The sequence below is a fragment of the Neolamprologus multifasciatus genome, chromosome 17 (assembly GCF_963576455.1).
Source record: "Neolamprologus multifasciatus chromosome 17, fNeoMul1.2, whole genome shotgun sequence".
Taxonomy (NCBI): Eukaryota; Metazoa; Chordata; class Actinopteri; order Cichliformes; family Cichlidae; genus Neolamprologus; species Neolamprologus multifasciatus.
The window spans coordinates 9,904,005-9,914,748 of NC_140455.1; the positions used below are offsets into that span (position 1 = coordinate 9,904,005).

Here is a 10,744-nt window from a genome sequence, read left to right on the forward strand (position 1 = left end):
AATTTGTTTAACATTTAAACCTATTTTCTGCACATTCCAGCACATAAAATATATTTTTTAGTGTGTTTACACCAGTGATGTGCGGATCGATCCTGAAATATCGATTCCTCCGATTCCAATCATTTATGTTCTAGAATCGATTCTCACATTAAAATATCGATATTTTAGCAATTTAGGGTAAATTTGTAGTTTATCATTAACAGGTACACAGTGGAAAGAAACTATAACATTCGGATTGTCTACATTCAGAGGAACTACTTCCTCTACCGCCTTTCATAGTCATGTGCGAAATACGGCTGTATGAATGTCTCGCAGCCCCTTGGCGTGCGCACTCACAACAATGGCTGAGCGTAATTGTGCGGACGTATTTTACCTCCACAAATAGCTGAGACGTGGTTTGCGATACATGTGGCAAAAGAAGTGCTCCAAGAGTGAGGTGTTGTGGCCATACTAGGGAGACATTCAAAAGGGCTGTTTTGGGGTGATAAATACATTTTACAGTGTTTATTTATCGGATAAAATACGTTAAATATCACTGTTATTATTGGCCGGCCCAGAAACAGCAGGGGTGTCCAAATTCAGAGGCTGCTTCCACCTGAGGACCCGGCCTTCGCGGTCTAAAGAAAGCCGGGTAGTACATCACGAGCTCCCTCGGTGGAATGAAACTCTGCCGTCTGCTCGTTGCTATCTAAAATATAACCGGGCGCTGACGTAAACTCTTCTGTTTAATCATTTTCTGTTTGACGTTTATTCAGCTGTGTGAAAACCCCGGAGTAACCCTCCCGAGGGATTAATAAAGTTACATTTAATCTAATCTGATAACTTTATTCTCAGCCAAACCGATTTGCTCACAAACAAATAAAACACTGAAAAAGCCAAACAATAACATTTTTAAGTTATCAAAGTGACTTATATATCATGTTTAACCCGAGTAATGAAAGACCGCGGGGGTTTGAAAACGATGTGTCGGTCGGCTCAGATATTTGAAGTTTACACAGCTACATTCTCACCTGAAAACATGTTAAAAGTTTTTTTGCGACCCAGAAAAAGAAATAATAGTAATATTAAAACTAAGTCGCTGCCGCCATTGTTGGTAACTGGAATTGGCTGGGCTGTGCTATGAATTCTGCGATATGGTTTTTCAATTTTGTTGTCCAGGTGGAAAATCGGGAGAAATTCGGGAGGGGCACTGAAATTTGGGATTCTCCCGGAAAAATCGGGAGGGTTGGCATGTATGGTTGTGGCAACATCACTAACCGTGTCAAACACCTCAGAGTAAATCATATCACAGAATATGAGGAGCGTATGTTGAGGCGAACTGAAGAGGAGAGGGACAGGTGCTGCTAGGGCGAGACACGAGTCCTTTAGTGCTGCAGGCAGGCAACGTGTTCAAATAGCGCACAACTTCAGTTTTAGTATTTCTATATGATGAACTTTGCATTATTAAGTGATAAGAACAAGTAATCTGATGTCCTGTAATCATTATGATGCTATAACTTGAAATACAATAAATAAAATAAATTTTTGTACAAAGTATCTGTATCGGATCAGTATCGTCGATACCACCCTGAATATTTCTTGGTATCGGATCGGAAAGGAAATCAGTGGTATCGCACAACACTAGTTTACACTCACTCTTTCAAATAGATGCAAGTAAAACACAGCAGAAAGTAAATAACATCAAAGACTAGAGGTCCTGTTGCTCTATTTTCACCTGTAAAGCAGGAGTGGCATAGGCGGAGGTTTGCCCTGGTGCAGGTGTGCCGCAGCGGTCAGTTGAATAAATCCGTGACTTCCTCTGTGAGTTTCCTATTACGTGGTAGCACACTCCCGGTGCTTGCTTGGAAGTTTAGGGGGTTTTTTTCGCTGTAAAAATCAGTTTTCTTCCCACGCACAATGGACACTAATGTTTTTGTCACTTTTTATGGAATCAAACTCAAAATAAGGTCAGTAGTTCCAAGCTTTAAACGCTGCATGCTCATACTCTCTCCCGCACTCGATATATGATCCACTGTTGATCTGCACACAGCTGTTGTCACAAATGTCAAACTCGCTTACGTCACTGTCATGAGACATTCTCGCAAAAAACAATCACAGTTTTAGTAACGCAGTAACGCAGCGCTCCTACGGGAAAGTAACGGTAATCTAATTACCGTTTTTGCAATAGTAATCCCTTACTTTACTCGTTACCTGAAAAAAGTAATCAGATTACAGTAATGCATTACAAGTAACGCGTTACTGCCCATCTCTGGGTACCACCGCTATTTCTTGTCCTTCCCCGTATAGCAATAGATGTTAACTATATTTAAGTTTTTTTCACATAGTTACAATTACAGGTAAAGGTCTATTAATATTTTTTCCGTCCATTTTAGCACAAATGGCAGTAAAAATCTTATCATAGTTACAAATATGTATATTACAGTCTTGGAGACACAAATATCATTTTTTTTATTGCACACTAAATCAACACAAACAGACATTGGATTCTTTATTTTGTTGACTGGTTCAATCTGCAAACTCCTCCTCCCAGCTCTCAGTGATCACTTGGCTAACAGGGTAATAACATGGACTAAATGCCCTGCAACTCTATGTTGCACTTCATGATGAGACAGAGACTTACTCCTCTGTATAAGCACAGAAGGAAAGACAAAAAGTGCAGCTTGTTCTAAGAAGCGCACATGCACAGAAACCTCTCTGGTAGCCAGGACTAATGATGCCTGATTGGTTATAACAAAAAGAAGCAACCAGAGCTGGATTTGGGCCAATTATATCATCTTTCCAGCAGGAAAAACTGAAGTAGATATTGTGCTTGAAGAAACCAGCCAGAGAAAAAAAATGCCTGAGAGATACACAGATGTGAACATCAAATTGCATCAATATCAAGGCTGGGAGAGTGGAGGTCTCAGAGTCCTGGGGGGATTCAAAGAGACTGTTTTAGTAGCAAAGGGAAAACAAACATTCTCCTTTGCAAAGAAGGCAGCGCACCAAAAGCTCAAAATAGAGACATCATTCCATACCCCCCCCCCTCCCCAATTTGCACAAAAAAAGAGAAAGAAATGGAGCTACAGCTCTCAGTGTTTCTCCTAACTGATTAAAGTTTAAATGTTTTGATGAGGAAGGAATTCAAAGTGGACCAAAGAGTGTGAAAGCTGTCGCTGTCAGTTCCAGCATCTCATCCCAGTGTGTCTGTAACTGCAGGGTTTGTGGTTTCACAAAGCTTACTGTGCTTAATCCAACATGCTAACTGAGGCAGTCACACCAGAAAATCCTGTAACTACAAAACGCCTACGCTGCAGTCTTATTTCAGTCAAATCCTTTCTGTTTTCCACATGACAATTCTGTTTTGTGCATTTGTGTCTCCTTCATCTTTCAGGACATGTTTATTGTTTATGTTTTATGCAGTTTGTGGTCGTAACAAAGCTTTTTGGATCTTTAACAAACTCATCAAAGTGTCAAAGGCAACTGGATTGGGTCTTAATGGACTGTAACGGATTATAAGATCCAATAAAAAATATTTAACACATACTGAGTAACTTTATTTATGATACATTTTTGCACATCATGTGCAAAAATATGTGTGTTTGCTTGTGTAAATGTTCATATCAGAATATGCCTTTGGTATTAGAAGGTGAAGCTTCCTCAGGTAGCCTTAGAGGCTAATCATATTCAAGATGCACTTATTCTTGATCAAGATGAGCCAAGTCAGCACTTATGCACAGCAAGTGCTACTGATAGTCATTAAAGTTTGCTGCCTTCAGTGCTAATTATGACAAACAAATAGATTAAGTATTAAGTATACACAGACACACACACACACACACACACACACACACATATAATGAAAAACAGTTAAAATGACTACATCCAAAATAAAATAACTGCTGTTTTATGCAAGTCTTAGTCCACAAAAATTTGAAATTGGCGTGTATAAAAACCAAAAAATAAAGTTCTGTGTACAAGCCTGAGATAACAATTAGCACAATTAAAATGCACAGATTATAGCACACTGGAGGTCCTCACAAGTCCACTCTGTTCTGAGGAACCAACAGAAGACCATCCAAACTGTAATCAGTCCAAGTGTCTCATTTGTTTGCGGCTGGGTTTCGGTCTTCTTCAATTTCTGTTCTTTCCACTTGCAGCTGTTTTAAGTGATCTCATTAAGTCATTGTATTTCATTCTGCCGCCAATGTGTGCGTTCCCTCTTTTTTGTTTTTTTCTCTTTTGTTTCTTTTGGATTTAATCTGTTATTCTCAGGTTTACTCAGGCTGGGTCTAGTGTCCTTGGGTCCTGCTTTATTCAGGTAAATCTTTTTACTAATTAATAGATGTATGTTGGGATTGAGTTGGTTTCGGTTCATGATGGGTGTGTTCTAATATTTTGGACCTATGAAGACCTCACACTGAAAAACTCCTAAACAAAACATTTACATAATTGTAAACCGAGACTAAATAAATGAAAATAGGTGTTGATATGCGTATGTGAAGGTTTTTGACTAAGCCTGCATGCAGCTACAAAAAAGGTAAACAAACAACACACCATACCCATTTTTCTTCCACAGGAAGTCAGGCCACAAGGTCAAAAGGTAATGGAGATGGAAATGGGTTCCTTCATAAGCTCCTGTTTATTGCAGGTTTCACTGAGTTGAAGTAATATTTTTGCAAAGCTTTGATCATGAAGTCAATTCCAAGTTTGGTTGTGTATTACAGATGAGGACAGATCACAAAAAACCAAAACTACCAGGGTCAGAATTATTAGCTCCCCTGATGCTAATAGCCAAAAGTGTATTGTTTTTGCTGGGTAACAGCCTGCACACTTGCTATGAAGTATTGTCAGCAAATATCACACTTATCTCCTGTGCAATCCCAGCCTGTTCTTGTTTGGTGAGTCTCTCGGGCTGCTCCAGATTTGACTCCCTTCTAGTAAAAACTTTACCACACATATTTTCAATAGGATTCAAGTCAGCGCTTTGTGCCCTCAGTGTGGGTATTCTTCTTTTTACAACTTGCCCCATTCATACATACATGTTTTCCATGGTTTTCCCATGTAAGTGCTTTCTATTCACATTCACACACACCTGGTGGGATGCATAAGGGGTTAGCATCTTGCCCAAGGATATTTGGCATGCAGACAGAGCACATGAGGATTGAGCTACGAACTTTTAGTAGGTGACCTCCTCTACCACCTGAGCTACAGCCACTCCTAGTTTTAATAGCAGACGTGATGTATATTTTAGATCCTTGTCATGTTGGGAGACAAAGCGATGACCCAGACCCAGTTTTCCTGCTTTCTTTCAGAGTCTTCACATATCCTTCTTTCTTCGTGAAATCTTCCACCTTGACGAAATTCCCAGTTCTTTTTCTAACTTTGCTCGGTGTTTCACTATGGGAATTGCCTCGGCGTGACCAACTACGGAAGCTCCAATGACACCACGTCTGTTTATGACAGACCTGTCGAGCCGTGCTCAGAGCTCCGCCCCCTCATACTAACACGGCCGACCAGCTCCTCCTAACTCATTCTCGCTTTCTTCCCGTGAGAAACTACTTTGAGCTCCCTCAGCGCATCCAGGCTAACTTGATTAGCTGCTTAACAGTTCTCAGGCGTCCCGTGTAGGAGTTCGTCGCCGAACGCAGTTTTTACGGTTCCAGTTTGGATCGTGCTGAGTAAGTTCTTCGAAAGAAGTGTACTTAGAGTTGCACTGTGGAACAGCAACCGCGTCAGGCGAGCTGTCCCAGTGGTTTCTGGTTTTAGTTAGCGAGGTAGCCGATGTTGTGTGACTCGGGCTAACGCGATACGGCGAGCTGTTCGTTCAGTGTCCGGCTAGCATTAACTTGTTAGCAGGCCTCGAACCACATTAGCGTCTCACTAGCATTCACTTGTTGGTCGATCTAGGGTTTGGTTAGCATTAAGTTGCTAACAATATTGGCTAGTGGAGTGTAGCTAACGTGTCACAACGAGCTGACTCCCGCGGCGACTAGATCGGAATTAACACCCGCTGCTAGTCCTAGCCACTTACGGGCTAACGTGTCAAGACGAGCCTGGTGTAGCCTAGTCTCACCCCTTTCCGCTAACCATGTCTATGGCTCCTACTCCCGCTAAAAGGTCGGAGCCGAAGGCCAAAGAGGCTGCATCCCACCCGTGCCCCGCATCATGCGGTGCCACCATCTTGGGCAGGGACCCTCATCCAATGTGCATCGTCTGTATGGGTGCCAAGCATGCTCAGGCTTCACTGGCGGACCCTCAGGGATGCCCACACTGTACTTTGATGGCAGAGAAAGTCCTGGAAAGGAGGCTGAGAGTAGCAGTAACGTACAGTCAGGACCCTGCCTGTCGGCTGCTACTGCTACGAGTGATATCCATCATCCGCGAGCCTCCACAAGCTGGGTGGACATGATGGAAGAAGAGTCCCCGCTCATGCCCCCATCGTTCGAGGACCTCCTCAATCAAAACGAGGACGCGGAGGGAGAGGACGCGGAGGGCGATGCTGACTCCGACCTCCTTGACCTGGAGGACATGGATGAGGAACAGGAGGATGACTCTACCTTTCCTCCCCAGCAGTCCAGGCCACCAAGTGGGGCTGAAGTTGCACCCCCGGTGGACAGCAATTTGTATGAGGTCTGCAAACGGGCTGCTGCCAAGCTAGGCATCCCATGGCCAGCCGCCCAGGATGCCAAACAAGATAGATCGCCTCACGGCTTTGCCCAACAAGATAGATCGCCTCACGGCATCTATTTATCAAAGGATGTACAAATATGCTGCACAGTCAGTATGCTCGCTTAATGCATTCACACTGCTATCAGCATATCAGGCAGAAATTCTGGAAGACATGGGCCGTCAGCTTGACTCGGGTTCCCCGAACCCAGCCCTCTGGGATGAAATCTGCGTGGTTAATGATCTCATTCTTCGCCCCTCCAGGGGAGCAGTCCAAGGGTGTGGCCGCGTTATGGGCCTTGCAGTCTCGGGTGAGAGAGCCTTGTGGCTAAACCTGTCAGGCCTAGGTGATGCTCAGAAGGCTGAGGTCATGGATGCAGCCTATGACCCAACCAAGGGTCTCTTTGGCCCAGCCCTGGAGAGAATGAGAGGAACAAGCACCCGCAAGACGCAGGAGGGAGAAGCATTCAACCTCTGCTTACCCAGAAAACCTAACTCTCAGCCCCAGCAGATGCCAAGAGCTGGCTTTGCACCAACAGCAGCAGCTGTGAGAGGGAGACAGATTGGGGTTAGAATGCAGAGAGGAGCAGGAGGCCAGCAGGGTGCCCACCAGGCTAAGGTAGAGAACCGAAGACCTTGGGGCAAGCATTCCTTTGCAGCAGCTGCTGCAAAGAACAAGCCGTCACACCCCGGAGAGGGGAAAAAGAAGCGGTCAGCCTAGCACACCTGCAACATTCTGAGTCACACCTCTTTTCTCCCCCAAAGAGAAGGAAGGTGTTAGAAGGGGTAACCAAATCCCTCCAAGGTTCAGGGTCTCCGGAAGTTTCCAGTTCACCAGGAGCACCCTCTCAGTCTCCTCCTCCAGTTCAGGGAGGACAGACTTGTGGACAAATGGCGCAGTGTCACCAAACACTCCTAAGCACTCTGTCTGTGTCACCAAGCACTGCCCAGAGTCACCAGAAACTTCACTGTGGTTTGGGGGTAACAAAAGAAATAAAACGTGCATTTCTGCAGCCAGGCAGTTTGCCAAGGGCGGAATGTCCCCCCAGTTTCAAAATAAAAACAAAAGAAAATCACTGCCATTTGTCTTTGTTCCCAGCGGGGGGAGCTAAAGCTCTTCCTGAGGGGGAGAGCCCCAACTCCTTCCGGGAGACAGGGGTGACGTCACGCTACCGCTTCTTCAGAGGCCCGCTCGCAGCGCGGCTGGAGCAGTGGCGCGCATGCGCAGTTCATCCCTGGGTCTTGTCAACCATTTCCCATGGTTACAGACTAGTTTGTGGTAAAACCACCGAGATTCGGCAGAGTGTTAGCTTCTGTGGCCAGTGGTGATTCAGCGAATGTGCTGGAGGAGGAAATATCCTCCCTGTTACACAAACAGCCGATCAGAGTGGTTCCGAGCGAAGAAGCTCAGCAGGGCTTTTACTCCCGCTATTTCCTAATCCCGAAAAAGGACGGAACGTCGCTCCATCCTATTCTAGATCTGTGTGTGTTAAACAAGCATTTGAGAAAGTACATGTTCAGAATGCTCACACACAAGACGCTTTGTCGCTCAATTCACACGGGTGATTGGTTTGTTACAATCGACCTATCAGACGCATATTTTCACATCGCCATTTATCCTCCACACAGGAAATATCTCAGGTTTGCTTATCAGAGCGTAGCGTACGAGTTTCAAACTATCCCATTTGGGCTATCCTTAGCTCCAAGGGTGTTCAGCAAATGTGTGGAGGCAGTGCTGTCTCCGTTAAGGAACAGCAGCATCAGAATATGCTCTTACATAGACGATTATCTAACATGCTCCGAGGTGGTAGTGAATCACCTCACGGAGCTTGGGTTCACAATCAACCTGGAAAAGAGCCACTTGGAACCCGCACAATTTACAGAGTATCTGGGGCTGAGAATAGACTCTTATCGTATCACACTTTCAGAGCGGAGGATTGCATCCTTCACTCACTGTCTTTCCCGTTTTCAGCTGGGGAAAGTCGTGCGGTTCTGACTCTGTCTCCGCCTCCTCGGCCTCATGGCCTCGGTGATATTGGTGGTACATTTGGGGCTGCTTATGATGAGAGATTTTCAGCTGTGGGTCGCTTCTCTGCAGCTGTGCCCTCGCCGACATCTCAGTCGTGGTGTAAAAATAACGCAGCCGTGTATCACGGCTCTCCGGCCTTGGAGGAGCCCGACAGCTCTCGCTGCGCGGGTACCTCTCAGGGCAGTATCATCCAGGGTGACGCTGACCACAGATGCATCCCTGTCAGGTTGGGGTGCAACTATGATGGGCAGAGCAGTGAATGGCGTTTGGTCACAGAGACCCGCTCTGAATCACATAAATGTGCTGGAGCTCCGCGCAGTGCTCCTAGCCTTACAGCATTTTCTGCCATATCTCCGGGGACAACATATTTTAGTGAAAACAGACAACTCCACTGTAGTTGCTTATATCAACCGCCAGGGCGGCACCCGTTCCCGGCAGCTACACATGTTAGCCAGGGAAATAATTGTGTGGAGCAGCACTCGGCTCCTCTCCCTTCAGGCAACTCACATGCCAGGAATTCTGAACAGGGGGGTGGACCTCCTGTCCAGAGGAAATCCACTGTTTGGAGAATGGAGGCTTCACCCACAGGTGGTGGAGCAGATTTGGCAGAGATACGGCCGGGCTGCCGTAGATCTCTTCGCCTCGCGAGAAAACACACGGTGCCCTCTGTTTTTCTCCCTGTCAGACGCAGATGCGCCACTGGGCGTGGATGCGCTGGCACATCCATGGCCAAAAACTCTGCTGTATGCTTTCCCTCCCCTCAGCCTGATCTCCCCAACACTGATCAGAGTGAGGGATCAGGGGCTGTCACTGATTTTAATAGCTCCACGGTGGCCATCCAAACACTGGATAGCAGAAATCATCCAGCTTCTGGTGGACGAGCCATGGCCACTCCCCATCCACAGGGACCTTCTGTCTCAGGCGCGGGGGGAGGATATACCATCCCCATCCAGACCAGGTTGCTCTCTGGGCCTGGCCCGTGAAAGGTGAAATTTGAAGGCAGCAGGCATGCCTCCGAAGGTTATTGAAACCATTCAGAATGCCAGAGCTTCCTCCACTTGTTCCGTTTACAGCAGTAAATGGCGTGTTTTTGAAGAGTGGTGCCATGAAAAGCAGATTATCCCTTTTCAGTGTTCAGTGGTGGAGCTGTTGTGTTTTCTTCAAGACTTGCTGGACAAAAGGAGAGCTTTTTCCACCATACAGGTCTATTTAGCAGCTATTTCAGCCTGCCACGTGGGGTTTGGTGATAAACCTGCCGGGCAGCACCCCCTTGTATGTCGCTTCATGAGAGGGGCGCGTCGAACGCTCCCAGTTTCTAGACCACTGGTCCCTTTATGGGATATGTCAGTCATTTAAGACGCCCTCTCCCGCCACCCCTTTGAGCCTATTGGGGCAGTGGGGTTGAAGTTTCTCTCTCTTAAAACCACTCTGCTGTTGGCTCTAACCACAGCCAAGCGAGTTAGTGAATTACAGGCTCTGTCTATTCACCCCGGGACTCACTAAAGCACGCCTAAGGCCTAACCCAGCCTTTGTCCCTAAGGTGTTGGAAACGTCATCCTAGCTTTTCACCCCCCTCCATTCTCTTCAGGGAGGGAGCAGAGGCTGAACACTTTGTGCCCTGTCCGGGCCTTGGGGACTTATGTTGACAGAACAGCTGGATTCAGGAAGTCGGATCAGCTGTTTGTTTCCTTGGCCTCCCCTCACAAGGGCAGGCCCGTATCACGCCAGAGGCTAGCTCATTGGATTGTAGAGGCCTTAGCTCTGGCTTATAGCTGTAAGGGCTTGGAGGCCCCCCCCGGGACTCCAAGCTCACTCCACTAGGGGTGTGGCCACATCCTGGGCTTTGTTCAGAGGTGTATCAGTTCAAGATATTTGTGCAGCAGCAAGCTGGGCTACGCCGCACACGTTTGTCCGGTTTTATCAGCTGGATGTTGCACAGTTATCCCTGGCTCAGACAGTGCTGGATTCTGGTGCCTCAGGTTCGACCTGAGATCCTGGATTAGTATTGGAGAGTAGCTTCGGGAGCTGGCGCAATCCAGGAGTGGGCCATATCTCCCATAGTGAAAC

At 46.5% G+C, this 10,744-nt stretch overlaps 2 pseudogenes; both read left to right on the forward strand.

Moving 5' to 3' along the window:
• The first annotated feature begins 5,906 nt into the window (after positions 1-5,906).
• Positions 5,907-7,083, forward strand: LOC146498952 (uncharacterized; annotated as a pseudogene).
• LOC146498953 (uncharacterized) lies at positions 6,824-10,193 on the forward strand (annotated as a pseudogene).
• Positions 10,194-10,744: the final 551 nt, after the last annotated feature.